The sequence below is a fragment of the Pleurodeles waltl genome, chromosome 6, assembly GCF_031143425.1.
Source record: "Pleurodeles waltl isolate 20211129_DDA chromosome 6, aPleWal1.hap1.20221129, whole genome shotgun sequence".
Taxonomy (NCBI): Eukaryota; Metazoa; Chordata; class Amphibia; order Caudata; family Salamandridae; genus Pleurodeles; species Pleurodeles waltl.
In genome coordinates, this window is record NC_090445.1 from 71,966,351 (window position 1) to 71,993,092 (window position 26,742).

At 48.0% G+C, this 26,742-nt stretch overlaps 1 protein-coding gene across 1 annotated transcript in view; it reads left to right on the plus strand.

Annotated features, from left to right (window-relative positions):
* LOC138299215 (E3 ubiquitin-protein ligase TRIM39-like) overlaps positions 1 to 26,742 on the plus strand; it is a 122,231-nt gene that overhangs the window by 48,737 nt on the left and 46,752 nt on the right. The window lies entirely within an intron of this gene.

Genomic DNA, 26,742 nt, shown 5'->3' on the forward strand with positions numbered 1-26,742 from the left:
TACTCTCACCCAAGCACCAGTTCACACACACCGCCAGCTAAGCGCCAGCTGACACACATCACCAGCCAAGCACCATTCCACACACACTGCCAACCAAGCATCAGTCTACGCACATCACCATCACATTTTTTTAACAAAAAAGAAACTGCAAACCAATGGTAAGTATATACAAAACTACAAATACATTTTGTAAAGAAATGGCTCCCTGTTGCAGTTACCCCCCACTTTTTGCCTGATACTGATGCTGACTTGACTGAGACGTGTGCTGGGACCCTGCTAACCAGGCCCCAGCACCAGTGTTCTTTCACCTAAAATGTACCATTGTCTCCACAATTGGCACAACCCTGGCACCCAGGTAAGTCCCTTGTAACTGGTACCCCTGGTACCAAGGGCCCTGATGCCAGGGAAGGTCTCTAAGGGCTTCAGCATGTCTTATGCCACCCTAGGGACCCCTCACTCAGCACAGACACACTGCTTGCCAGCTTGTGTGTGCTGGTGGGGAGAAAATGACTAAGTCGACATGGCACTCCCCTCAGGGTGCCATGCCAACCTCACACTGCCTGTAGCATAGGTAAGTCACCCCTCTAGCCGGCCTTACAGCCCTAAGGCAGGGTGCACTATACCACAGGTGAGGGCATAGGTGCATGAGCACTATGCCCCTACAGTGTCTAAGCGAAACCTTAGACATTGTAAGTGCAGGGTAGCCATAAGAGTATATGGTCTGGGAGTCTGTCAAAAACGAACTCCACAGCTCCATAATGGCTACACTGAATACTGGGAAGTTTAGGATCAAACTTCTCAGAATAATACACCCACACTGATGCCAGTGTTGGATTTATAAAAAAATTCACACAGAGGGAATCTTAGAGATGCCCCCTGTATTTTACCCAATTGTTCAGTGCAGGACTGACTGGTCTGTGCCAGCCTACTGCTGAGAGACGAGTTTCTGACCCCATGCGGTGAGAGCCTTTGTGCTCTCTGAGGACAGAAACAAAGCCTGCTCTGGGTGGAGGTGCTTCACACCTCCCCCCTGCAGGAACTGTAACACCTAGCAGTGAGCTTCAAAGGCTCAGGCTTCGTGTTACAAGGCCCCAGGGCACTCCAGCTAGTGGAGATGCCTGCCCCCTGGACCCAGCCCCCACTTTTGGCGGCAAGTCCAGGAGAGATAATGAGAAAAACAAGGAGGAGTCACTGGCCAGTCAGGACAGCCCCTAATGTGTCCTGAGATGAGGTGACTCTGACTTTTAGAAATCCTCCATCTTGCAGATGGAGGATTCCCCCAATAGGAATAGGGATGTGCCCCCCTCCCCTCAGGGAGGAGGCACAAAGAGGGTGTAGCCACCCTCAAGGACAGTAGCCATTGGCTACTGCCCTCCCAGACCTAAACACACCCTTAAATTTAGTATTTAAGGGCTCCCCAGAACCTAGGAACTCAGATTCCTGCAACTTAAAGAAGAAGAGGACTGCTGAGCTGAAAAACCCTGCAGAGAAGAAGAAGACACCAACTGCTTTGGCCCCAGCCCTACCGGCCTGTCTCCCTCCTTCGGAAGAAAACTGCTCCAGCGACGCTTTCCCCAGGACCAGCGACCTCTGAATCCTCAGAGGACTGCCCTGCTTCCAAAAGACCAAGAAACTCTCGAGAACAGCGGCCCTGTTCAACAAAGACTGCAACTTTGTTTCCAGAGGAGCAGATTTAAAGGCCCCTGCAGTCACCGCAAGAAGCGTGAGACTTCCAACACTGCACCCGGCGACCCCGACTCGACTGGTGAAGAAACAACGCTACAGGGAGGACCCCCAGGCGACTCCAAGACTGTGAGTAACCAAAGTTGTCCCCCCTGAACCCCCACAGCGACGCCTGCAGAGGGAATCCCGAGGCTCCCCCTGACCGCGACTGCCTGACTCTGAAATCCCGACGCCTGGAAAAGACCCTGCACCCGCAGCCCCCAGGACCTGAAGGACCGGAACTCCAGTGCAGGAGTGACCCCCAGGAGGCCCTCTCCCTTGCCCAGGTGGTGGCTACCCCGAGGAGCCTCCCCTTGACTGCCTGCACCGCTGAAGAGACCCCTTGGTCTCTCATTGATTTACACTGGAAACCCGACACGTGTTTGCACCCGGCCGCCCCCGCGCTGCTGAGGGTGTACTTTTTGTGTTGACTTGTGTCCCCCGCGGTGCCCTACAAAACCCCCCTGGTCTGCCCTCCGAAGACGCGGGTACTTACCTGCTGGCAGACTGGAACCGGGGCACCCCCTTCTCCATTGAAGCCTATGTGTTTTGGGCACCTCTTTGACCTCTGCACCTGACCGGCCCTGAGCTGCTGGTGTAGTGACTTTGGGGTTGCTCTGAACCCCCAACGGTGGGCTACCTTGGACCCCAATTTGAACCCCGTAGGTGGGGTTACTTACCTGCAAGAACTAACATTACTTTACCTCCCCCAGGAACTGTGAAAAGTGCACTGTGTCCACTTTTAAAATAGCTATATGTGTTTTAATTAAAAAGTATATATGCTATTGTGATTATTCAAAGTTCCTAAAGTACTTACCTGCAATACCTTTCAAATGAGATATTACATGTAGAATTTGAACCTGTGGTTCTTAAAATAAACTAAGAAAATATATTTTTCTATACAAAAACCTATTGGCCTGGAATTGTCTCTGAATGTGTGTTCCTCATTTATTGCCTGTGTGTATGTACAACAAATGCTTAACACTACTCCTTTGATAAGCCTACTGCTCGACCACACTACCACAAAATAGAGCATTAGTATTATCTCTTTTTGCCACTATCTTACCTCTAAGGGGAACCCTTGGACTCTGTGCATGCTATTCCTTACTTTGAAATAGCACATACAGAGCCAACTTCCTACACATTTGCTCTAACTAAATACATCACACTAATGCCAACTGTGAAACTGAACAAAAAATAGAAAACAATCCAGACTAAGCAGTTCACTTTTTTTGCTCACTGGCGCTCCCAAAAACTATTAACCATGTGGTCCTTTCTAAAACATTCAGGGGCACACAGCCCAGGTTTAGAAGGGCAGTACATAGAGTCTTCTTCCGCATACCTCTTTGCATTCAGACTCTACATCTCCTACTGGGAAATTCTTTTTTGGGCGTGGAAGGAATGTGATCAGCAAAGTAGCGATCTTTCAATGTAGCCACATCCTCCACCACTCCAACTCTAGGAACACTTGGCTGTTCCACCACAACGAGACTGCCTTTCACAGACTGCAGAAACTGAACAAATGTCATCTTTGACTCTGAAGAACATTCCTTGAATACAAGAAAAGCATTAAAGGTTCCTAAGTGGAATAAATTGATAGCCAACTTCTTATACCAAATGTAAGCCTTATAAACAGCAGTGTTAAGATTCCAACCTCTGATCTACTTTATCAACACCATCCATGTGCCTATTATAGCAGAAAATGCACACAGGTTTGTACGCTTCAGCAACCTGATCACAAGCAGTCACAGGTTAAGTACTTTCATCATGGATGGTAGTCAGCATGTAGACATCTCTCCTGTCTGCAAATTTCACAGCCTGAAGTTCATCACTACGCAAAACACTGCAATGTCCCCTCTCAAGTTTTTTTTACCAACAAGCGCTCTTGGGTAACCTGTACAGAGTGTGCACTTTGACCAATTCCCTGAACAATTGCACACTAGTGTAGAGGTTATCTATGCATAAATGGTGACCTTTGTTAAAAAGTCCTCTACCATGTTCCCACAGAATTTTTCCACTAACTCCAATAGTGGACGGACAATCAGGAGGGTCAGTAGCAGAGTCCCTACCAGTTTAGACCCAGAAATTATAGCCATAACCAGTCGTACTCTCACAGAGCATATACATCCTAATTCCGTAATGTGCCCTGTTACTAGGAATGTACTGCCTAAAAAACAAACACACCTCCAACAGGACCAAAGATTGTCAACGGCTATTTCTTTCTCTGGAACATAGATCTCTGAAAAATGATCTACAAAGTGATCAAGGACAGGCCGAATCTTAAAAAGACGGGCACGGTCAGGGTGATCTCGTGGTAACGTTAAAGCATTATCAACAAAATGCAGCATCAGAAGCAGAAGCAAATACCAATCACAACTCATGGTTGCAGGAAATATAGCCAGTCATCAAGGGACTAGTAGAACAAAATGAAGACAGCGATGGCTTCCATATTAAGCCCATCAAAAAACTAAACCCAAGAACTCCTTCAACTCTTCCAGATTTGTGGGAGTCCACTGGGTAGCTCTAGAGTGGGGCTTAAGTCTGGTACTGTTGTCCCTCAAATACTGTTCAGCATACAAATTAGTCTGGTAAACAATCTCATCCAAAAACACATCCAACAACTGAAAGAAATTTATAGACAAAACGTTTTCAGTATTCACTCTACACCCTGCAACACCTGGAAAGGCAAGCAACGCCGGCTGCCCCATGTTTGGGGCAACCCACAGTTCAGCACGTCTAATGGGAAGCCTTGCAGCCCCCAGGCTGCAATCCAGATGCCTTTGGCTGCACTATCAGCACATCAATGTCCTCTTCTAAAAGAGGCACTTCCTCCACACTGAGAGTGGCTTTATCATCAGATGATTTCTCTCAAATAGAAAATTCATGCAGTCAGTCTCCTAATTATGGTCACAGCAGGATTAAAAATGCATACCAATAACCTGCTGAGCAGTCATCTTGCGGCTGCAATAAATTGTGAACAAAGTGCAGTTTTATCATAAACTGGCTCCAAACATAAAATTAAGAAATCCTTGGCGATAGTGGATTTTCTGCACCCCTGGGGGCAGATGGGCCTCCAAATAGGGCTGGTTTGCCCGCACAGGGGGCAGAAAATGGCCATAAGTGATTAAAAATAATATATCCCCTGTAGGGATGACCCTTGCCCAAGGGACTGCTCCCAAACATCATATAAAATAATCCCTGGCATTAGTTTCCCCCACTGCTACCCCCCTCGCTCAGGACAGATGGGCATCAAAATAGGCCAAAACTCATTTGACAAATTTTTATGCCCCATTGGGGCGACCGTTACCCAGGGGGTCACCCCAAACATAATATAAAAAAATCCCTGGCGCTAGTGGGTATTCCGCCCCCCGGGGGCAGATGGGCCTCTAGATGGGGCTGATTCGCCCCCACAGAGGGCAGAAAATAGCCATAAGTGATTTATAAAAATAGATCCCCTGTAGGGGCGACCCTTGCCCAAGGGACTGCCCCCAAACATAATATAAAATAATCCCTGGCACTAATGGGTGGCTCCCCCCCCACCCCCCCCCCCCCCCTCCGCCCGGGACAGATGGGCCTCAAAGTAGGCCCAATCTGCCCCCAAGGGTGCAGAAAACAATCAAAACATTGCCCCCTTTTGCTTTGAGCAGCCCTTGCCGCTCAGCATTATTCTAAATAAAATCCCTGGCGTTAGTGGCGGCATTGATGCTGCACGATCGCAACTCCATACGCGATCTTGCAGCAGCAATGTCATACAGAGACTTCATCAGAGAGGAGAAACTCTTTCCTCTTCCCCGATGCCTCTGTGCATGGTGGAACCTCCTACTCCCGGCACGAAAACCTTACCTGCTCCAGCGCTTGCTACAGTGCGTCATGGCTTTTGATGATGCGGTGCGTGCCGTCATCAGATCGCTGAGGGGGGTGGTCAGGGGTGGCAGCGCCTGCGCTTCCCCTGTGGGCTTGTGCGAGGAGACAATGGCTCTGTCCTCAGCACACACCCACCGCAGCTGATGACGGAACCATTCCATCATCAGCATGGAAGGGGCGAAGGCCCGCGACCACCGGGAGCTCGAAGTGGCTGGAGCGGAAACCCCACCACGGCCTCGAGCAGTAACCCGCGCCAAAGTTAGGCGCGCAAAAATCCAAAGGCCCATGGGGGGGTGGTAGTGCCCCCCCAGTCGACAAAACACCCCCCCCCCCCCCTCCTTCCGGCCCCATCGTAGGGGCAACGCTTGGCGGAAGCGGAAGTGAGAGGGGGCAACATCAAAGCAAGCGGCCAATAGGGGGGACTGCATTTTTCAAAACCCAATTGGGGGGGGTGCACCCCAAAGGTAGCATCAGGGATGCTTAAAAGGGGGCTGCCCGGCACATAGGCCAACACAGGTGACCAGGCAGCCAAGAGGAGAAGACACCCACCCACACCAACTGGAACGCCAGGCACCCAGAGTGTTGCAGGCTGGGTTGACGGACGAAAGGAAACAAGAAAAAAGGCGGAAAGAAAGGATAAAAGAACTACAAAGGCCACACCCAGCGGGGTGGCAAGGCTACTTACCTTGGGAGGCCTCACGGCAGGGTAAGGCAGTCAGGGGAGGTACTCGGAAACATGGCACTCGCAGCCCGGGTCCACTAGAGAGCAGGACACAAGGACTAAAGCATGGTAGCGAGCTAAGCCTAAAGGGAAAACAAGTACCCTCCTATTTAGAAAAAGGAAGAACAACACAGGAGATTGATTGAAAGCAAAGAGCAAGCGGTATGTAATAAGATAATTATCGTCAACGAGAAAGTTGTTAAAAGAAAAGAAATTATGACACAAATGTATCAAAGCTAAACAATTTTATTGCCCTTAACAACAACACGTATGAATGATTTATGGCCCTCATAAAAGAAGGGCGGACATGCTGTAAACCAGTGGTTCCCAACCGGTGGGCCGGGGACCCCTGGGGGTCCGCAAGCCTCCTCAGGTGGTCCGCGGCTGCTTAAACCATTTAATAATATTAGGTCCCAGCTATCAGTAATGACTCCTCAGGGGTCCCCGTGTTCCAATAATGATTCAGTGGGGGTCCCCGGGCTCCAGTATTGATAAAATGGGGGTCCACAGAAGTCAAAAGGTTGGGAACCACTGCTGTAAACAATCCCTCAATAAACTGCGGCCAAAAGTATTTCCAACAAATTACAGACTGTTGTGTATCATTGCGGGAATAGGCCGTCTGGAGGGGTTTCGGGTTAAGGCTGTGTTCCTCCCACAATTATTTAGGCATGCCACATCAGAGAGATCCATACGCTGTCTGTGCAGCCTCTGTTTACCACCTTTTTCCTGGATAAGTTGGTTTTAAGAACTCAGACATGCTTTCCTTAAAACTGGTGTTGCCAGTTCATCGCACTCGCTCCTTTCACCTCTCCTACACCTACACATCCCTCCGAGGAGTAGGAGATACAGTGAACCACATAGAGCAGCCTTCGTGCTCCGTGGTTGATGTTTCTTCCCGGAGACTAACAGCGTCCAAGATGGTGGGCGCGAGGTGCGCAGTGTGTCACTGCTTCCAGGGAGAGCTCAAGCTTGATCTCCAGCCCATGATGAGGCATCATTTGGGCAGATAGTTGTTGCCCTCTTCTGCCTCCCCTCTCCTCTGGAGACGACGTCACGCACGCACAGGAGCGTTGTTCACCTGGCTCATACCAGGAAGGGCGGCTTGGCGCACCGCCGAGTACAGGCCGGAATCAGCCTTCCATCAGGAATCAGTGAAGTGGAGGGGATTGGAGTAAAGTGTTCAGCTGTGCGGTGGTTTGCTCTTTTCCTACCATCCAGCACAGGAAGGTGCTGACGCACGTGCAGTTCAGTGCAGAAGGATCAGGGGGTACTTGGTGAGTTAAGGCGGTGGATTGCTTTTTAAATCTACTGTACTAGGGCAGCTTGTGTGGTGGCTATTTTTTCCTCACACCAGAACTCAGGAGTATTTCCTCCACAATCCCAAAAGGTTTGCTGGGTAACATAGTGGGAACACAGTACAGATCTGATGGGTTTGCACAAAGAAAATTATATGGGGAGGAAACCCAATGTTTGTAGGATGAATCCCGATGTTTGTAGGATGAATGAAAGCGTTTGAAGAACGTGCAGGAAGAGAGAAGTGAAGAGGGGTATAAGTGAGACATTGCACCCAGTGCACTGCAAAAGAGGAGAATCCCTATCGAACCAGCACAAAGTGTGGAGAGACAAGCATGATCCATTGGCGGCAGATAAAAACGCAGCTTTGAGGGGCGTAATAGGCATTCCACTAAGCGAGAAAACCCTGGGATTGTCGCAGAAGCGGCTCGGGTACGGTTTGCAACCCCCTGGGTGTTCTAGCTCATTAAAGACTGAAAGTTGTGTGATTATTCTCGATAACTGCTCTGCATTAAATACATATTGCAGAAGCAGCATCTGCTCAGATCTTCGCGATCAGTGAAGTGGCTCACAAGGGGCACCACGACGAAGGCACGACCAGTAGGTAAAACAGCCTGCAGTGCGAAGCATCACAGTCATACAGTGCTTAATTTGTAAATTAAGAGGTGCCGGTGCTCAAAGCCCTTCTCTTGAACACGAGGCTGTTGTAATTAAATCTGCCAGCACTGAATACTGAGGCGGCGTAATCCTGAAGCCATCTCGGGCCTCTTCAATACATTTACGGCCAGCCCTGTCCCTTCAGCTCATCCTGTAACTTTCTACTTTCTCCCTTTATGACGCTTTTATAGTTTTCCCTTCTTCCGTCTTTCACATATGTGTCTTTTGCTCGTAGCAAATGCTTGAGGCATAAGAATAAGCCCCGGCCCTCACAAATAAGTGCCGGTGCTCAGCCCCGGAAACAACAAGCACAAATTAAGCACTGCAGTCATACTTCTTCCACTCGGCGACACCAGATCACAGCAACTCATTTCCTCTCGTGACCAACTATCAGACCACTGGGTCAGCCAGGAAAAAGACGTGCACATTTTTGAGCCAACAAGAAGCGAGGCCCCCTTGGGAGAAGAATCAACGGAACCCAGGGAAACTCTCTGTGACCCCTCGGAACCTCTGCATCTCAGTTCTACCCCAAGGGGGAAGGGGGAGAGTAAGACATCAGTGGATACTCCTACGGAATCGTTTGAGTCAGGCAGTGTTATGCAGTGACTTCCGCCAGGTACTTCCACAGCGTCCGAGAAATGGCAAGCCAACCCCTTGTTTTCAGCAATTGGTTCAAAGGAGCTGCATAGAGATGGGGGAAATCTAATGTCAGAACATAATGATAAGTCCATTGATTGCCACAACGGGAGTAGTGAAGCAGCAGAAGCACAGCATTGCTCAGCACAAGTACCGCGCCACAGCCTTTGCCTCACCAATGGTGCGTAATTTCAGCAGCAGTGATGCCTACACTTGAATCTGCCCAACTACAAGTAACAACAGCATCGCAACCCTTCAAGGCACCTGCCACCCCATCTCTATCTACGGATGCGATTTTAATACCAGATATTAGGAGAATTAAGGGTGCTGAAAAATTCTCAAGATGAGGCGGATAAAAGAACGGAAGAGCAAATATGCGTGATCCACACTACCATGCAACAACTCACAGTATGGATTTCCCAAGTGGAACAACAAGTTTCCTAACTGGAAGATTTTAAGCCCAAGCAAGAATCTTCAACTTTCAGACGGCAGTCTGAATTGGCAGAACTACAGAAAAAAATAGACGATGCAGAAAATAGATCACACCACTCCAACTTGAGATTTACAGGGATACCAGAAGGGCGCAAGAATGGTCGGACCGTAACTAAACTTATTATGGACCTCATATCCAAATGTGTGTCCAGAAGCAGCAGTGGAGAAGTTTGATCTAACAATGAGTCCTCCAATGCTAGATATCCATGGACTAATTTAGTTAACTTTGGTGAATTTCAGATTAAAGAACGGATCTTGCCTAATGCTGTCAGGGACAAAATGTATCAGACTGTAGTGAATTATTCTCTAAGATCTTTTTTGACATGTCTGTATTTTCAACTTGGGACGCAAAGAGTTTAAAAGCCTGATCAACAGCTTTCAAAACTTAGGTGCCCCAGCAGGAAATGTCCAGCAATCTAGACTGAAAGTCTCACATAAGGGGCATTCACAGATTTTCCAGTCGGTGTATCAGGGGAAGGACTTTCTGTTCTCCATCCAGCAGGCTTGAGAGTGTAGGAAGGGGAAGATGGGGCTCGTTGTAAGCAAAATATCGAAGAAGCATGCTGACTTATTTCTGGACCCAACCTGGCTAAGCCGTGTATTGCAGTTCGAGGTGCCTTCAGTTACCAACCAGACAGCCTCCAGGTGCCACTTGGAGGGAGGGAAAGAAATGGGGAGGGATCAAATAAAATAAAATCAGGTCACGAGAAGTTATACAGCCACTAACGTTTCAGTTAGAATCAAGGGATACTTGTCCTCTGCCACAAGCTCCACATCAGACCTGCAACACTTTAGCCGGGAGGCCCTGGACTCTGGTCTTTAGGTTCAGGAGCTGGAGGGAAAGCAGTACTCAAAAAGCCATCAGCACTTTAGCGAATAAATCAGAACATGTTAGGATTATTTCTTGCAAAGCCAATAGTACTAATAGTAGAACCAAGTTTAGGTCTATTGTGTCACGGCTCAAGTCAGTTAGAGCCCAAATTATCCTAGTTCAGGAAACGCACTTGAAAGCTTCTGCAAAGCAACCAATTTGCATCCGCAAATGCGGCTGTTAGGTGAGTGACCCTCTTGATACCTCGTGATTTTCCGGGGAAGGTGATACAGGTGCTGAGGGACCCCAAGGCTAAGTGGATACTCGTTAACTTGCTAATCCATGGCCAGCATATCTATTAGGTCAACTTCTGCGGGCCGGTAGAAGATGAGGTCATTCCTCTGGAAGAAGTGTATAACTTCCTATTTCCACTGAAGGGACTAGTTTAAATTGGTGGCGAATTCAATGTTATTTAGGATATTAAATTAGATTATTCTTGTGAAAACAAAAAGCACAATAAACCAAAGTCTGCTTGGTTTTTAGCGAAATTAACACAGTACCTTGCCCTGGCAGATGCTTGGCAAGTCGATCACGCCTTGGGAAGAGAACACACTTGCTTTTCCAGACGCTTTAATTCTGCATCAAGAATTGACTTTTTATTAGCATCCCATAATTGGGGTAGAGATAGATCAGACATACTCTTGAATCCCTTCTGTGATCACTCAGTTCTGTTTCTAGATTTAGGGTTGAGTGGTCTTCCAGGGAAGCAACCACGGTGGTCGCTAGATAGGTCACTACTCACAAAGGAAAGCTGGATTATGACCATGTGCTCTGCGATGGAATTTTTTCTGAAAAACGCCAGGACAGCTTCAAGCTCTGCCATTTGGTGGGCAGTAAAGCCTTTATTCGGGGAGAGGCAATGGCCTTTACAGCTCGATCTATTCAGTCGAGGCGAGAGGAAACTGTAGCCTTACAACAAGAATTAGAGCCAGCTCATAGGGAAGATTCCACTCTCCCCACCACTGATTCCAAAGAGAGTTAGTGCGAGCAAGCCAAAATTTAAAGGATTATTATACCTCCAGAGAATTAGTCAACCAGAATTCATGCGTCCAGAAATTTTGAGGAAAGGAAACATGCAAGGCGTTTATTGGCTTGGTCAGCCCAAAAAAAACCACAGAACCACATGGCTATCAAAACAGTTTTTATTAGGACTAAAAATGAAACATTCACGGCAGCAAATCAGATTGGTAGAGTGTTAATGGATCATTATGTGGACCTTTAGGCCTCAACTATAAGTACCACACCAGGAAAAATTGAGTACTTTCTACATCCAGTAGATTACCTAGATTAAGTAGGGAGCTTCAACACTAGTGGGCGTCCCAGTTTCTTATACAGAAATTAAAGAAGCCATTAAATTGGCGCCTAATACTAAGGCATGTGGAAACGACAGCCTTCTGGCCGCATTTTATAAACTATTCCATGGGCAGCTGGTTAATTTTCTAGTCCTGCTGTTCAATGAAATTCTGCAAGGATGCAAAGTGCCTAAAGAATTTAGAGAAGCAGTTATTGTGAACTTCCTCAAGAAAGATAAACCGCCTTCGCAACCAGGCTTGCATCGCACCATTAGTTTATTAAGTAGCGACTATAAGCTGTTCACGAAGACCATAGCGCTAAAATTGGCCTCTGCGGCTCTAACGCTAGTGCATGATGACCAAACGGATTTCTGCCCAGAACATCGTTGTCACTGAATACAAATTTCCTAGTGCAGGCAATCAATTACTATTCTAGCAATAAGATTAAGGCCTCAATAGCTATGCTTGATGCCGAAAAGGCCTTCAACCTTGTGCAATGGAAAGTACTGCTTGCCATCTTACTCCGTTTTGGATTCTCCTCGAAGCTAGTCCAGCTCCTGAAAAATCTCTACGCTAAGGCTGAGACAAAAGTTATGATCAATTCCCAACCAGTAGGACATATTTCTATAAGAAAACGCACAAGACAAGATTGTTCAGCTACACTAAGGCAAGCCCCGAGATGAGAACCCCACTTCCAGCAAAGTCTAAAGTCTTCTTCTACCATTGTACATCCTCATTCTTACCCGTAAATATCCAACAGCACTTTTTGGCCACCCACCCAATAAGGTATGTGGGCATATTAGTCTTGCATGAAATTTCAGACTTATTTAAGCTGACTTACATTTCCACTCTTAATAAAGTACAAACTTTATTAGCTAGTTGTCATACCCTTACTTTAACTATCATAGGGTGTGTAGCGCTTATTAAGATGTCAATTAACCCATTGTTTACTTTCATCTTTTCAAATATTATGATCAAAGTCCAGCAGTCTTTCTTTTTGGAGATAGACCAAGCAATGCGCCATTTTCTGTGGCAAGAGAGAAAGGCCCGTATTGAATTGACAACAATCCAGTTGAATATAGTAGATGTAAGCTGGTACTTCTGCATATGAGAAAGTATTATCAAGCAGCCCTTCTTGATTGGTTTAATTGCGCTGCAATAGGGTATTGTCAGTCGAACAGTTTTTATCTTCAATGCATGCTGCATGAGGTAGCTGTCCATTTTCCTGTCTTTTTGAAAATCCCAAAGTTAACTGAACGCTCCAGGTACAAAAAAAAATATATACATATATATATATATATATATATATATATATATATATATATATATATATATATATATATGTATATATATATGTGTATATATATATATATATATATATATATATATATATATATACATATATATATATATATATATATATATATATATATATATATATATATACATACATAGATGATATATATACAAAGATGAACACAACTAAATTTCCTCTATTTCCTTCCCAGGTACAAATAAGAGAATGTACGCTCCTGAGCATTCCCGTAGAACCGAGTATTATTAGGAAGTGGGAAAGGGCAGGATTCTACAAGTTTAGCAACTTTTTGTTAACCAGGCAAGTAAAGTCTTGGGAACACGTGGCTGCGGGCAGTACTGCTATATCTCCCACCTTTGCACTTCCTTATTTGCAAATCAGAAAACAATTTTTGTCATAATTTAGGAGTAACCAACGTACTCAAGGAACATATTAGCAAAGCCCATTTCATGAGCAATTGGGCAAAGATATTTGCATCAATTAGTGCAAAGTTGCAAGTCCCTATAGACCCTGATCTGCAGTGGGCGCTATTAGGTTTGCTAACTACAAACAGGCGTCTAACTTTAAGGCAGCAGCAGTTTCTTTGTATTGGCTCTCTGGTAGCGTACACATTCATTTTGCAAAAATGGAAATTTACTGCAGTCCCTACATTCGAATCATGGGTTACAAAATATGAACCAGGTTAAGCGACGGGAGGAATTGTATGCACAAAGGGTTGGTGTATTAAGAATATTTATGGGCATTCGGGACAAAGAAATTGAAAGTGTTGAGTGTAATGAACTGCTTGTGTCCTGATTATTAAATAACATTTTTTTTTAAACAAGGAAGTAGGAAATACTTCATCAGGTTGATACCTCATTAGTTTCTGTGTAGATCAGATTAAGGCACACTGAGTGGATGATCAACTCTTAGTTGGATCCCCCAGTGCAAAGAGGAGCAGGGCTGTTCCGAAACGGACTTTATCAATATGGAAAGGCCTCTGTATTAAGATGTGCTATTCCTTAGCCAAGAAGGAGCTTCCTGAGGGCCTTCAACTCATTTTGCCAGAACCAAGGCTGCTACTGTAGCTATGGTTTGAGGTAGTCCAGTGCTGGACATTTGCCAGACTGCTATGCCTTTACCAAGCACTGTTTCCTGGATTCTTGGGTCCCTGTCGGGACATCTCGACTATCTATTCAAAAGATGAGGAATCTGCTGGTAGACATATCCATCAGAAGAATTAATTACTTCCTTCTGTAACACTCTGGTGGATTCTCTATTTAACCACTGGGGAGTGGACTTCTGATAGGTCATAAGGTTCCACTTTAGTTTAAGCACACTGTCTGCACTGCATTAATGGCATGGAAATGATTTCGATGAAATTGATGTCAGCGGGCAGGGGAGGCACCTATTCAGCAAGCCCCTGTTCACTAGTAAGGGAACACCTGAACTCTTTGCACATGTTAATATACTGTTTAAAGAGCCAGATTCCTACCCCTTGGAAATCAGGAGAGCATTTTCTCACCCAACATAATGCAGTACAATTCTTGTGCATTGACCATCTACCTAAAAGAGTACCTTTCGAAATGATAAATGAGGCCTTTACCCAGGCCCTCAGGTTTCAACCTGAAATATACTAACAGGAAGTTCCAGTCTCCCTGCACATTTTACTTAACTGGAAAATAGTCTAAAGTATTTATCGGTGTCGTAGGTGTGTAAGAAAGAAAAACATTCTTGTATCTTGTACACATTGAGATAGAAATTAAAATGGTTATTGAGGACCACTGCCCAGCAACCCAATGTTACTAGAGACATGTAGCGAAACAGTTGATGCTGTGCTACAGCTGTCAAATAAATAATGCCCATCCTCATTAAACCCACTGTGCCCAGGATCCCTATCCAGTATCATGGTTAGTGGTTGTTACTGCTGGCACCTGCTGTTACTGCTGCATGAAAGATCGAATTTATTGGGAATTCTGGTGATAATCCCACCAGAAAAGAACAGTGAAAATGAGCCAAATGGTGGAAGAAAGTTCAGAGAACTTTATCCTTGGCATTTAACTGTATTAGCATGAAGGTATAATTGAATGTGGGATACGATGGTTAGCTTTATTGATACATTTGTGGGTAAAGGGGAAATACAAAGAACTCTTTAGGTAGGAAACCAAGGGCCAAATTTAGGCCCCCATTACAACCCTGGCGGTAAATCCTGCTTTCCGCTGTGCTGAAGACCGCCAACATACCGTTGCAGCAGCGGAATTCCACTACAGGTATCACGACTCACATCTCGGAATCCGCCACAATCCAGACACCCACACAAGTCCACCACACCAAAGGTCAGTGATAAACTGGCGATACCAAAACCTACACCATCACGCCAACAAGAATACGCCCACACTATCACGACCCACGAATCAACATGGCGGTCATTCAACCGCGGTAATCCATTGGCGGTACACACTGCCGCGCTCAAAATACACACACATTTACAAAACACAACTACATTGGACAATTCAAAATACACACACCTGATACACATACACACACCACACCCACACACTCACAACACTATAAAACACACACCCACACTACCCACAAACCCTTACAACAACATTTTTTTTTAAGAAGCTGTGAGAGAGAGAATAGCAAACACAACACCAGCATCCACAGGCACACAACACCATCACTCATACAACATCCTCACACCTCAAACAACACACACCAACACATCCCCCCACACATCACAACAGCCAGCACCTCACATCACCCAGATCACATCATGGCACCCCAAAGACACCCCAGGTTTTCTGAGGAGCAGTTCAGGGTCATGGTGGAGGAAATCATCCGGGTAGAGCCACAGATATTCAGATCACAGGTGCAGCAGACATCCATTGCAATGAAGATGGATCTATGGCGGAGAATTGTCGACAGGGTCAACACACTGGGACAGCATCCAAGAACACGGGATGACATCAGGAAAGGGTGGAACGGCCTACGGGGGAAGGTACGTTCCGTGGTATCATGAGACCAGATTGTTGTACAGAGGACTGGCGGTGGACCCCCACCTCTTCCCCCACAACTAACAACATGGGCGGAGCAAGTCTTGGCAATACTTCATCCTGAGGGCCTCGCAGGAATAGCAGGAGGACTGGACTCTGGTAAGTCATATCTTAACTACCATATCGCCCTACCCCACCTGCATGCCATCACATTCCCCCACCCTCACCCTCACCCCCATCACTCCAACACCTCACATATGCCCCACTATCACAACCCACACATCCCAACACCAAGCCCTGCATGCAACACCAAAGCATGGACACCCATTACCAAAGCATGTCCAGTACAGATACCCACACAGACCCCAAAACACTAATCACACAAGCAAGCACAGGAGTAGAGGGTAACTCACCCAATGCACAAGATGGCACACACAGATACTAAAACTCTGCATTTACACCCTAACAGGACCCGTACCCAACGTCACTGGACAGGAGGTGCCATACATATCCAGCCCCCCCACAGAAGAGGCCCACAGTGATGACAGCAGCTCTGCACGCTTGGATCAAGATGACCAGCCCGGCCCATCAGGGACCTCTGGACAGTCGGTTCCTCTGCCACTGTCAAAAACAACCACTGAACCTCCCCCCTCAGGAAACACCACCACAGCACCCACCCAGTGGGCCCATCCCTCTGTCCCCAGGATACGTCAATCAGCAGGTGTGTCCACCACTACAGGGAACCCAGGCAAACCCACCAACCCAAGACAATCAGGGACCTGGGGTCAGTGGCAATGGGCACATGGTTCAGGGGACAGAGGTACAGGACAACAGGAAAGCTGGGAGGACTGCTGTGCGACAGGGGGAGGACAGGCCCTGGAAAACCACTCTCCACGAGGCACTCTCCAACATCATGGGAGCATACCATCATTTCCAGGAGGCTATGGGCACAGTACTGGCCAAGTTTCAAGAGACCCAGCGGATGCAGGAGGAGCACTAACTTGGGATCAGGGAGAACTTGAAGTCCCTTAACACCACCCTGGTCACCATTGCAGGGGTGCTGGGAGACCTTGTCAACACCATGAGGGACACAGCAGGACACAAACGGGCCCCTGACACTAGCCTGGACGATGAACAGCCCTCCACCCCTGCCGGCGCTAGTGGACAGGAGGCACCGCCACAGGACCAATAGGCCAGCAGCACCCCACCCCCTGCAGAAGGAGAACCAACCCGCAAACGGTCCCTGAGATCCAGGAACAAGACAGAGAACATTGCCAAGACCCCCGCCAGGAAATAAGACCCTCCTGAATTTCACCTTTCTGTCCCACTTTGTCACCCTGCCCACCTTAAACTGCCATTGCTGCACTTCCTATGCCCCATTGAACAATGCACCTGTGATACAAATAGACTGGACTCTGCCATGGACATTCCTCCACCATCACCCCAGCCCATTTCACACCCCCATCCACTTATTTGAACAGAAATAAACACCCTTGATTCACCAAACAATCTGGAGTCAGTCTATGCTTTCACAAATGTGTAATTGCAAAATCTCTGGAATATAGCAATGTCAATGTACTTGTTCACAAATCAGTGTTACATAGCTGTAGGCCAGGAGTAAACATAGCAGAGGGCACAAATTGGGAGCCACATCTGTGAAATGGAAAGCCAAAGTGACAAGTCAGGGTCCATACACAGAGTGAAAAAGGCAGATTTATGCTAGGTCCTACAATAGTATGAAATGTGGGAAGCAGTTCCATCTTCTTACCTGTGTCTCACTGGAAGTATTGCATGATGATGTTGTTTCGGTTGTCTGCATCTTCTTCTTCTGCGTCCTCTCCTTCACTATCCACAGGCTCCACAGCTGTCCCAAGACCAACATCAAGCCCATCCTCCTGCAGAAAAGGTACCTGGCGTCGCAAAGCCAGGTTGTGCAACATACAGCAGGCCACGATCTGGCACACCTTCTTCGGTGAGTAGTATAGGGATCCACCTGTCAGATGGAGGCACCGGTATCTAGCCTTCAGGAGGCCGAAGGTGCGTTCTATTATCCTCCAGGTTCGCCCATGTGCCTCATTGTAGCGTTCCTCTGCCCTTGTCCTGGGATTCCTCACTGGGGTCAGTAGCCATGACAGGTTGGGGTAACCAGTCACCTGCAAATATCGAGGGACAACTGTTAGAAATCCTCCAAACATTAGGGAATCTCCCAGACACCAACTGGAACTATGTAGGGACTTTAGGCTCACCTATTAGCCACACACGGTGCCTCTGGAGTTGCCCCATCACATAAGGGGGATGCTGCTATTCCTCAAAATGAAAGCGTCATGCACTGAACCAGGATACTTGGCATTCACATGGAAGATGTATTGGTCTGCCAAACACACCATATGCACATTCATTGAATGGTAGCTTTTCCGGTTTCTGTACACCTGTTCATTCCTGCAGGGGGGGGAGGGGGGACAAATGCCACATGTGTACCATCAATGGCACCAATGATGTTGGGGATATGTCCCAGGGCATAGAAGTCACCTTTCACTGTGGGCAAATCCTCCATTTGAGGGAAAACGATGTAGCTGCACATGTGTTTCAGTAGGGCAAACAACACTCTGGACAACACGTTAGAGGAGATTGACTGGGACATCCCTGATGCCATGGCCACTGTTGTTTGAAAAGACCCACTGGCCAGGAAATGGAGTACAAACAGAACCTGCAGTAGAGGGGGTATTCCTGTGGGATGGCGGATAGCTGACATTAGGTCTGGCTCCAACTGGGCACACAGTTCCTGGATTGTTGCATGATCAAGTCTGTAAGTGATAATGATGTGTCTCTCTCCCATTGTCGACAGGTCCACCAGGGGTCTGTGCACCGGAGGATGCCGCCATCTCATCACCTGTCCCAGCGGACGTGCCCTATGGAGGAGAACAGTGCGCAGAGGGTCATCCAACACTTAGGTATCACAATGTGTTTTTTGCAAAAACGTAACAGATTCGCCATGTGCCTTTGTCTGTCCGTATTCCTGGCCGAAATAGGTGTGAGACAGTTTTTATTGCCTGCTATGTGGCCCCCTGAAATGGCGGCTGCCTGACCTGTAAGGTGTGACAAGGGGAAATGAGGTAACTGCGCTGGCGTTGTACACGTTGTGGTTGGCGGTCGAAGACCGCAGCGCAATTCTGCATTGGTTAACATTGGGCCCTATGGGTTCCAGGAGCCAATGACGATGTACGCCGGTGGTGATGGTACGCACCGCCGCAGACGTGGCCGCCATTTTCTAACTGTTGCCTCACTTGATACCTGACCTTCAACAGGAGAGGACCTACACTGCAAGTGCTGCTGTGACCTGTGTCTGGAAGCGACGATGGCTACAGTGTCTGGGGAAAGGGCCCCTGCCTTCACTTCGGAGGAGTTGGAGAAACTGGTGGATGGGGTCCTCCCCCAGTACACACAACTGTGCGGTCCTCCAGACAAACAGGTGAGTACATTGTGAGCATGGTGGATGGCATATGATTGTATGGCGTGTCTTGGATGGAAGAAGGTGGGGAGGGGGACAGGCCAGCATGTGAGGGTAGTGTGTGTGTATGTATGTCTGGCCCAGGGTGGGAGGAGTTTAGGCAATGCGTGAGATGAACTGTACAGGATAGTAACATCCATTCTAACTTCACTTTTCCTCTAGGTCAGCGCCCACCAGAAGAAGGGTATTTGGCGTGCCATCGCCAAGGACATCCGGACCCTGAGGTCTACCATAGACTGATGATGGGAGCTCCCTTGCGGTGGCGGGCACCTCTGTGCCCACCGCATCAACAGGTACAGCCGCCACCCCCCTACCAGCACCGCCCTCTCAGCAGCCCCTCAGCGTGTGTTCCCTGCCCGGAGGGTGGGGATCTCCTTCACCCCAGGCACCTCAGACCCTGCCCCAATCAGCCCTGCTGCCCTCAGTGAGGAGGCTATTGACCTCCTGAGATCCCTCACTGTTGGGCAATCTACCATTTTCAATGGCATCCAGGGTGTTGAGAGGCATTTGCAACAAACAAATGCATACCTGGAGGGCATTCATTCTGGGCAGGCGGCCCAACAGAGAGCATTTAGCTTCGGCCTCAGCACTGATTGCAACCATTTTCCCTGTGTCCAGCCTCCCCCCTCCAACTTCCTCCACCCGACCCAATCACCTGTACCGCAGCCTATCCCAAGCACACCATCAGACCAGCATGCATACTCATCAACACACGAGTGGACATGGCAAACATAAGCACCACACATCCCACAGGCACTCACACAAGCACCATACCCATGCAGACACAGCAACATCCACTGCCTCCACTGTGTCCCCCTCCTCCACGTCCTCCTCCTCCCTCCCTGTCTCGACTCCACTCACACCTGCATGCACTACATCCTCAGCCACTACCTCCATCACCAGCACTCCCATCACCACACACCGCTCATGTGCACTCACCACCCCCACTACCATTCACACATCCCATGTGTCCTTTCCCAGTGTGTCTGTGAGCCCTCCTCCCAAAGTACACAAACGCAGTCACACAACCACCCAACAGCCATCCACCTCACAACAGCCTTCGGCCCATGCACCTTCACCCAAATTCAGAAACCGTACACCTCCTACAACCACTACCTCTTCCTCCACTCCCAAACTCTCTCTATCTTCCCGTCCCAGTGTGTCTAAGAAACTTTTCCTAGCTAACATTGACCTCTTCCCTACACCTCCCCGCCCCCGTCCTTCCCCTAGGGCCAGGCTTTCCAGGTCCCAGCCCAGCACCTCAGCCATCAAATCCCCAAGCATAGTGGTGCCAGCAACTCCGGTCTCATCGAGTGCGCCACCCATCAGGGCTGCCAGTGTGCCACCTAGTGAGGCCAAGGACATTCCGCCACCTGCCAAGGTGAAGAAGGTGCCCACATGCCGGAGGGAGAAGCCGCACCTACCAGCAAGCAAGGGCTCCTCCAAACCAAAAAGGGACAGTGGCAAGACACCAGCGGCAACATCGAAGGTGGGGAAGGGACACAAGACGAAGAGCAGGTCAGGACAGGGCACGGGGGCTCCGACTGAGGGACTTGAGTCACCCCTTCTGTCAACCACTACACCAACCTATACGGCGGTGGACACCGCCACCTGCACTGCCACCAGCACCGCCACCTGCACCGCCACCAGCACCGCCTCCTGCACGTCTGCTGCCTCAGCAACAGTCCCCAGCATCATCCCCAGTGGGCAGCCATCCGAGGCTGCAGGAGACGTCCTGCTGTGTCCCTCGGCAGGTGCAGACACATGCACCACCGCCAGCACCTCCGCTACAGACACTGCCGCAAGCACGGCCACCAGCCCGCGACGTGCTCAGACAGTGCCACCACAGCTGACATGGCTATCATCCCCAGTGGGCAGCTGTCCGAGGCGAGGTCTTGGACCCTGCCAGGCTTCCATGAGGCATGACTCTCATCACTGTTTGCACCTGCAGGCGGCAGGCAAGCCGCAGCAGGGTGGGGTTTGTCTCTGCCTCCATGGCGTATCATGCTACCTGTTCCCAGGCAATCTCGTGGCACACACACACATATGAGGGAATATGCCCAGCCACACTGTATGTGATGCATTCTGGACACCAAGCCCCCTCCAGAACCAGTGGAGATTCACATCCACTTCCTCAGTCCTTGGCAGGATGAAGCACTCTGGGCACAAAGCCCCCTCCAGAACCAGTGGAGATTCACATCCACTTCCTCAGTCCTTGGCAGGATGAAGCACTCTGGGCACAAAGCCCCCTCCAGAACCAGTAGAGAAAAGCATCCACTTCCTCAGTCCTTGGCAGGATGAAGCACTCTGGGCACCAAGCCGCCTCCATAACCAGTGGAGATTCACATCCACTTCCTCAGTCTTTGGCAGGATGAAGCACTCTGGGCACCAAGCCCCCTCCAGCACCAGTGGAGATTCACATCCACTTCCTCAGACCTTGGCAGGATGAAGCACTCTGGGCACCAAGCCCCCTCCAGAACCAGTGGAGAAAAGCATCCACTTCCTCAGTCCTTGGCAGGATGAAGCACTCTGGGCACAAAGCCCCCTCCAGAACCAGTGCAGAAAAGTATTCACTTCCTCAGTCCTTGGCAGGATGAAGCACTCTGGGCACAATGCCCCCTCCAGAACCAGTGGAGACTGTTATCCACTTGTGAGACTGTGGCTTTGCACTCCCCAGGATACAGCAGTGGGCAAACCACCCACTTGAGAGACTTGAGAGACTGTGGCTTTGCACTCCCCAGGATACAGCAGTGGGCAAACCACCCACTGTAAAGACTTGTGAGACCATGGCTTTGCACTCCCCAGGATAAAGCAGTGGGCAAACCACCCACTCGAGAGACTTGAGAGACTGTGGCTTTGCACTCCCCAGAATACAGCAGTGGGCAAACCACCCACTGTAAAGACTTGTGAGACTGTGGCTTTGCACTCCCTAGGATACAGCAGTGGACATTGAGCCCCCTCGTGGAGCAGTGGCATTGTGCGTTCATCCGGCTGAGGTGCTCCCCCTGAGGTGCCTGTTTCATTTCGATCTGATGCCCCTGCAGTGTTCTCTCCGTTTCGAGTCAGGTATCTTGTGTGGGCTTTGCCCATGCATTTTGGGACACTGATCCACGGACGATGTTTGAATACTATCCGGACTTGTGTAGTTGGTGTACATATTTGTATATAGTGATTTTTGAACTTGCACTATCTGATTTTTCTTAATTACAATTGTTACAATCATTTAATTTTGTCCTTGCGTTCTTCCAGGGGGTGAGGGGGTGTATATGTAATGTTGCTGCATGTATTTGTGTGTATGGTGTTGTGGGTGAGGGTGGGGGTGGGGGTATTGCGTGTTGCGTGTGTGTGTCACTTTCTTTTCCCTCCCCCTCCCCTGTGTTGTAGGTGCAGTACTCACCATGGTCGGCGACGTCGTCTTTCATGCTCCTGAAACAGATGGAGGAAGATCAGCATGGGCAGGACGTGTAGTTCGGGCTCCATGGCGTCCTGGTTCCTCGTTGGGTGTCGAGAGGTGAGTGGTTTCCCTTTCCAGTACTGTTTCCGCCGTGCTTTTGATCGCGTTCGTACCGCCCCGGAAAAGGTGGTGGAAAGGCCTCTTGTAATAGTGTGGGCGGTACATTGTCTTCCACCTGTCGTGATTCAATTTTTTTTTCTGCCGGTCTGTTGTCGGTATTACCACTGCTTTAACACCAACCACCAGGGTTGTAATGAGTGCCTTAGATCTTGACAGGAATACCACCGTCCTGCCGCAGCGGCGGTTCCAAGTACTCAGTCAAGCTGACGGAGGTCCAACTGCATATTTAGATGTATTGAGCCTAAACCTCCGACCTCCTTGACGGAGTGCACTTCATCGCCATCAGGCTGGCAGGATCCCGCCAAGCACATTTAGATGTTACAGTTCTGCAGTTGTTGTAGCAGTGGATTTCTGATGGAGGAAGCTCGTCGCGTGAGCCAGTGTACAATGTACACAGTGGCTATGGGAAGAATGCAGGTAAAACACCCCCATGTACCTTACCCATACACTACACAACACACTACATACCATGATCCTTTGCCATTCCACCACAACACAACATTTACATGTAGAAAACACACAGTGCCATGCATCCTAAACATATCATACACATACTATTGATACTACACCCACATACAACACAACCACAACTACCAATACAATGATGCACTCGCACAAAAGCACAACTACACATATCACCATAACAAAACCACCACACTCACCTGAATGTTGCACACAACAAAACATCACACAACCAAACATACAACAAACCACAGACCCACATGCAGCTGCCACACATAGACCCAACCATACCATCCACTCTATCTCCATCTACCTCAAGCAGCCAGTAAACTCACACCCTGATACCCTCTTTCCTCCTTCCCACTTCCTCCACTACCTTGCCTTGAGACCTTCATCACCTGCTCCCACCCCTCCCAAGTACAACCCTGTGGTGCTTGATATGTGGCCAAATGGTGACCCTGGACTGTAGGCAAGAGACAAGTTAAGGGCAACCATGGCAGGAGTAATTGTATCTTACAACCACTGTGCACTGGAACATACGTGTTACATTAGCAAAATAATGTACATGAGTATAAAATGACTGAATACTAGAGTTTTGACTTACAAAGCGCTTGTCCCGCATTGATTATCGCTGTATAGTTTGTAGTGTAAATGGAAATAGATTGATATAAGAGTGAGATACATGGTCTGACTCACATTCGTTGCTGGCAAGGCAGCATTTAACTGACATCCCATAGCAATGTTCCAACATTGTCGTTGCTGCCAGTTGTGGTGGACTTTGAGTATTTGGTGCAAGCATTCATTCTGATAATAGGTACACCAAAAACAATACTTAGAGTATTTTTTGCAATGGTTGTTGATACAGGTGTGTTACGTTTCAATACTGACACAACTAATTCCAACATATAGACATTGCACACATTCTAGCAAGATATTTAAGACATGTATGTAAACACAAGGGTCCCGAGATAATGTTAAGGGACAATTCTGTGTTAAAAATTAACATGGACTGCTCACCTTCGAGTCTGGCGATGACAGGGTCGTTTTCTTTTGTGGTCAAATGGCAGCAGGACTTGTCCGGTCGGGTTCCAGTTAAAAACGGAAGTAGAAAAGAGAAAAAAGGTAGGTTTTTACCTCATTTCTGTTCACATCTGCCAACTCAGATGTGGAGGTATTCCAACCACAGTTGCCTTGGAGGGAAGGCAATTCGTATTTTGCTCGGTGGGAACAGTGGCTGGAGTTCTGCCACCAGCTTCTATATCCAATTGCGCCATTAACGCAGATGGAGACTTCTGGTGGAGTTGGCAGGACTTGGGCGTTTTTATGTCTGTCAAACTGCCCCCACCTAAATAGAGTGGGTGGACCGCCTAGTAGGCAGACATGGAATCCATCTAAAAAGTGACAGCTGGACTATCACCACCAAGATCTAAATCAGATCCCAAGTTTCTAATAAGTCTAACTATACAACCTACAATATAGCGACCAGCCTTCAGGACAGCTTAGGACTGATACCGAGTGCAGACTGCTCCCTGCACTTGTCCTTGGCTGTAGATGCACATTCCACACATAGCTTTTGCTGGTAAGATGGTAAACTGCGTAGACATAGACAATATGGGTAGACACTGCCTTTAGAGATGAAATACAGACTGATGAAGTAATGGCAGAAATGAAGCACCTTCTACACTCCATGACCATCTACTTGATGTTCAGTCCCTTCAAAGGTTGCCTCACTCTGACAGAATCAGTAAATGACTGTCAACATCATGGGTTCGACACACACCCTGATGCCACTTTTAAGAGACCTGATGGTCAGGCATCAGTTCAGACAGGAGTTTAGTGCTGCTTCCTAGTCTAGGAATTCAGTTGTTGCACATACAACATTAATAATTTGCTGCTGCCAACCACCACAGGCAACACCAAGCTGGCCTGCTTATGCATATATGTCTTCAAAGGCATCCATATTCAGTTTTCATATCTATAGCATTCAGACTGACATCTGTGGCAGCAGAAGGAGCACCTCTAAGAGCTACAATTGTACTGAAGAGATGGATCCAAAAAGGGACAGGACATATGTCAGCTAAGCGCTGGAGAACTTCACAGTAGTGAAGACATTTTTGGTTCGGGAGACAACTAACAACTCTTTGTTCTTATAACTTTATCAAAACAACTCACTGTATGCAGCATGCCTGAAAGTGCAAAGAAGCCCCCTGCAATGCATGGTAATTTTCTTTTACCTAAAACAGTCAGAGCTGCTGTTTCGAATCTGCTTGTACCTTTAATATGCATCCTGGTTTGGATTCTTTTTCTCTGGCAAGAGAGAGGTGGCCATACTACTTTATTGCTCTCACTTACAGTCAATGCTACGGTTGCTTTGTATTCGATTCAACCTGTGCATCGGTGAAGTATCTCATAATGAAGAAGAGTTAGGGCCAGATGTAGCAAGCGTTTTGCATGATGCAAACAGCGAATTTCCCTGTTTGCGCCATGCAAAACGCACATTGCGATGCTCATTCTCATTTTGCGAGTCGGTAACCTGGTTACCGACTCGTAAAATGGGAATGCGACTCGCAAATAGGAAGGGGTACTCCCCTTCCTATTTGCGATTCGCATCCCGATGTAGAATTGCTTTGTAGCACCCATTTCAAATGGGTGCTAACCCATTCGCAAAAGGGAAGGGGTCCCCATGGGACCCCTTCCCCTTTGTGAATGGCTCTGAAAAAATGAAACAAAAAAGTTTCATTTTTTCGTGTGTATTGCAACTCGTTTTCCTTTAAGGAAAACGGGCTGCAATACAAAAAAAAAAAACTGCTTTATTAAAAAGCAGTCACAGACATGGTGGTCTGCTGTCTACAGCAGGCTACCAGCCCTGTGAGTGCTGCGAATCGCAAGAGGTCACAAATTGCGACCCACCTCATTAATATTAATGAGGTGGGTCTTTGCGACCCCCTTGCGATTCGCAGATGGTGTCAGGGACACCATCCTGCATCTGGGTTTGCGAATTGCAAACTGCAAGTCATTCAGACTCGCAATTTGCAAGTGACAAACTCAGACTTACCTACATCTGGCCCTAAGTTCCTTACCTGTAACACTGATTCTGTGGCATCCATATCTTTTATTGATTCAGGCACAAACTCTCTATGTTCCCCTACTGAAAAGAGGAGACTAATAAATTGTCGTAAATCCACATCAGCTCTACATGAGATCTCATGATGGTGGATGAGGCAACAGCATTCCCGAAGGGTCCATTGAGATGCTATAAGACCCTATGTCTAGTGAGGTTGATCGTGTGGGCAAAAAGTAGCCTATATCGTAAAGAATGTCCTTACGCACAGTTCCAGAATGAAGAAGAGGCCATGT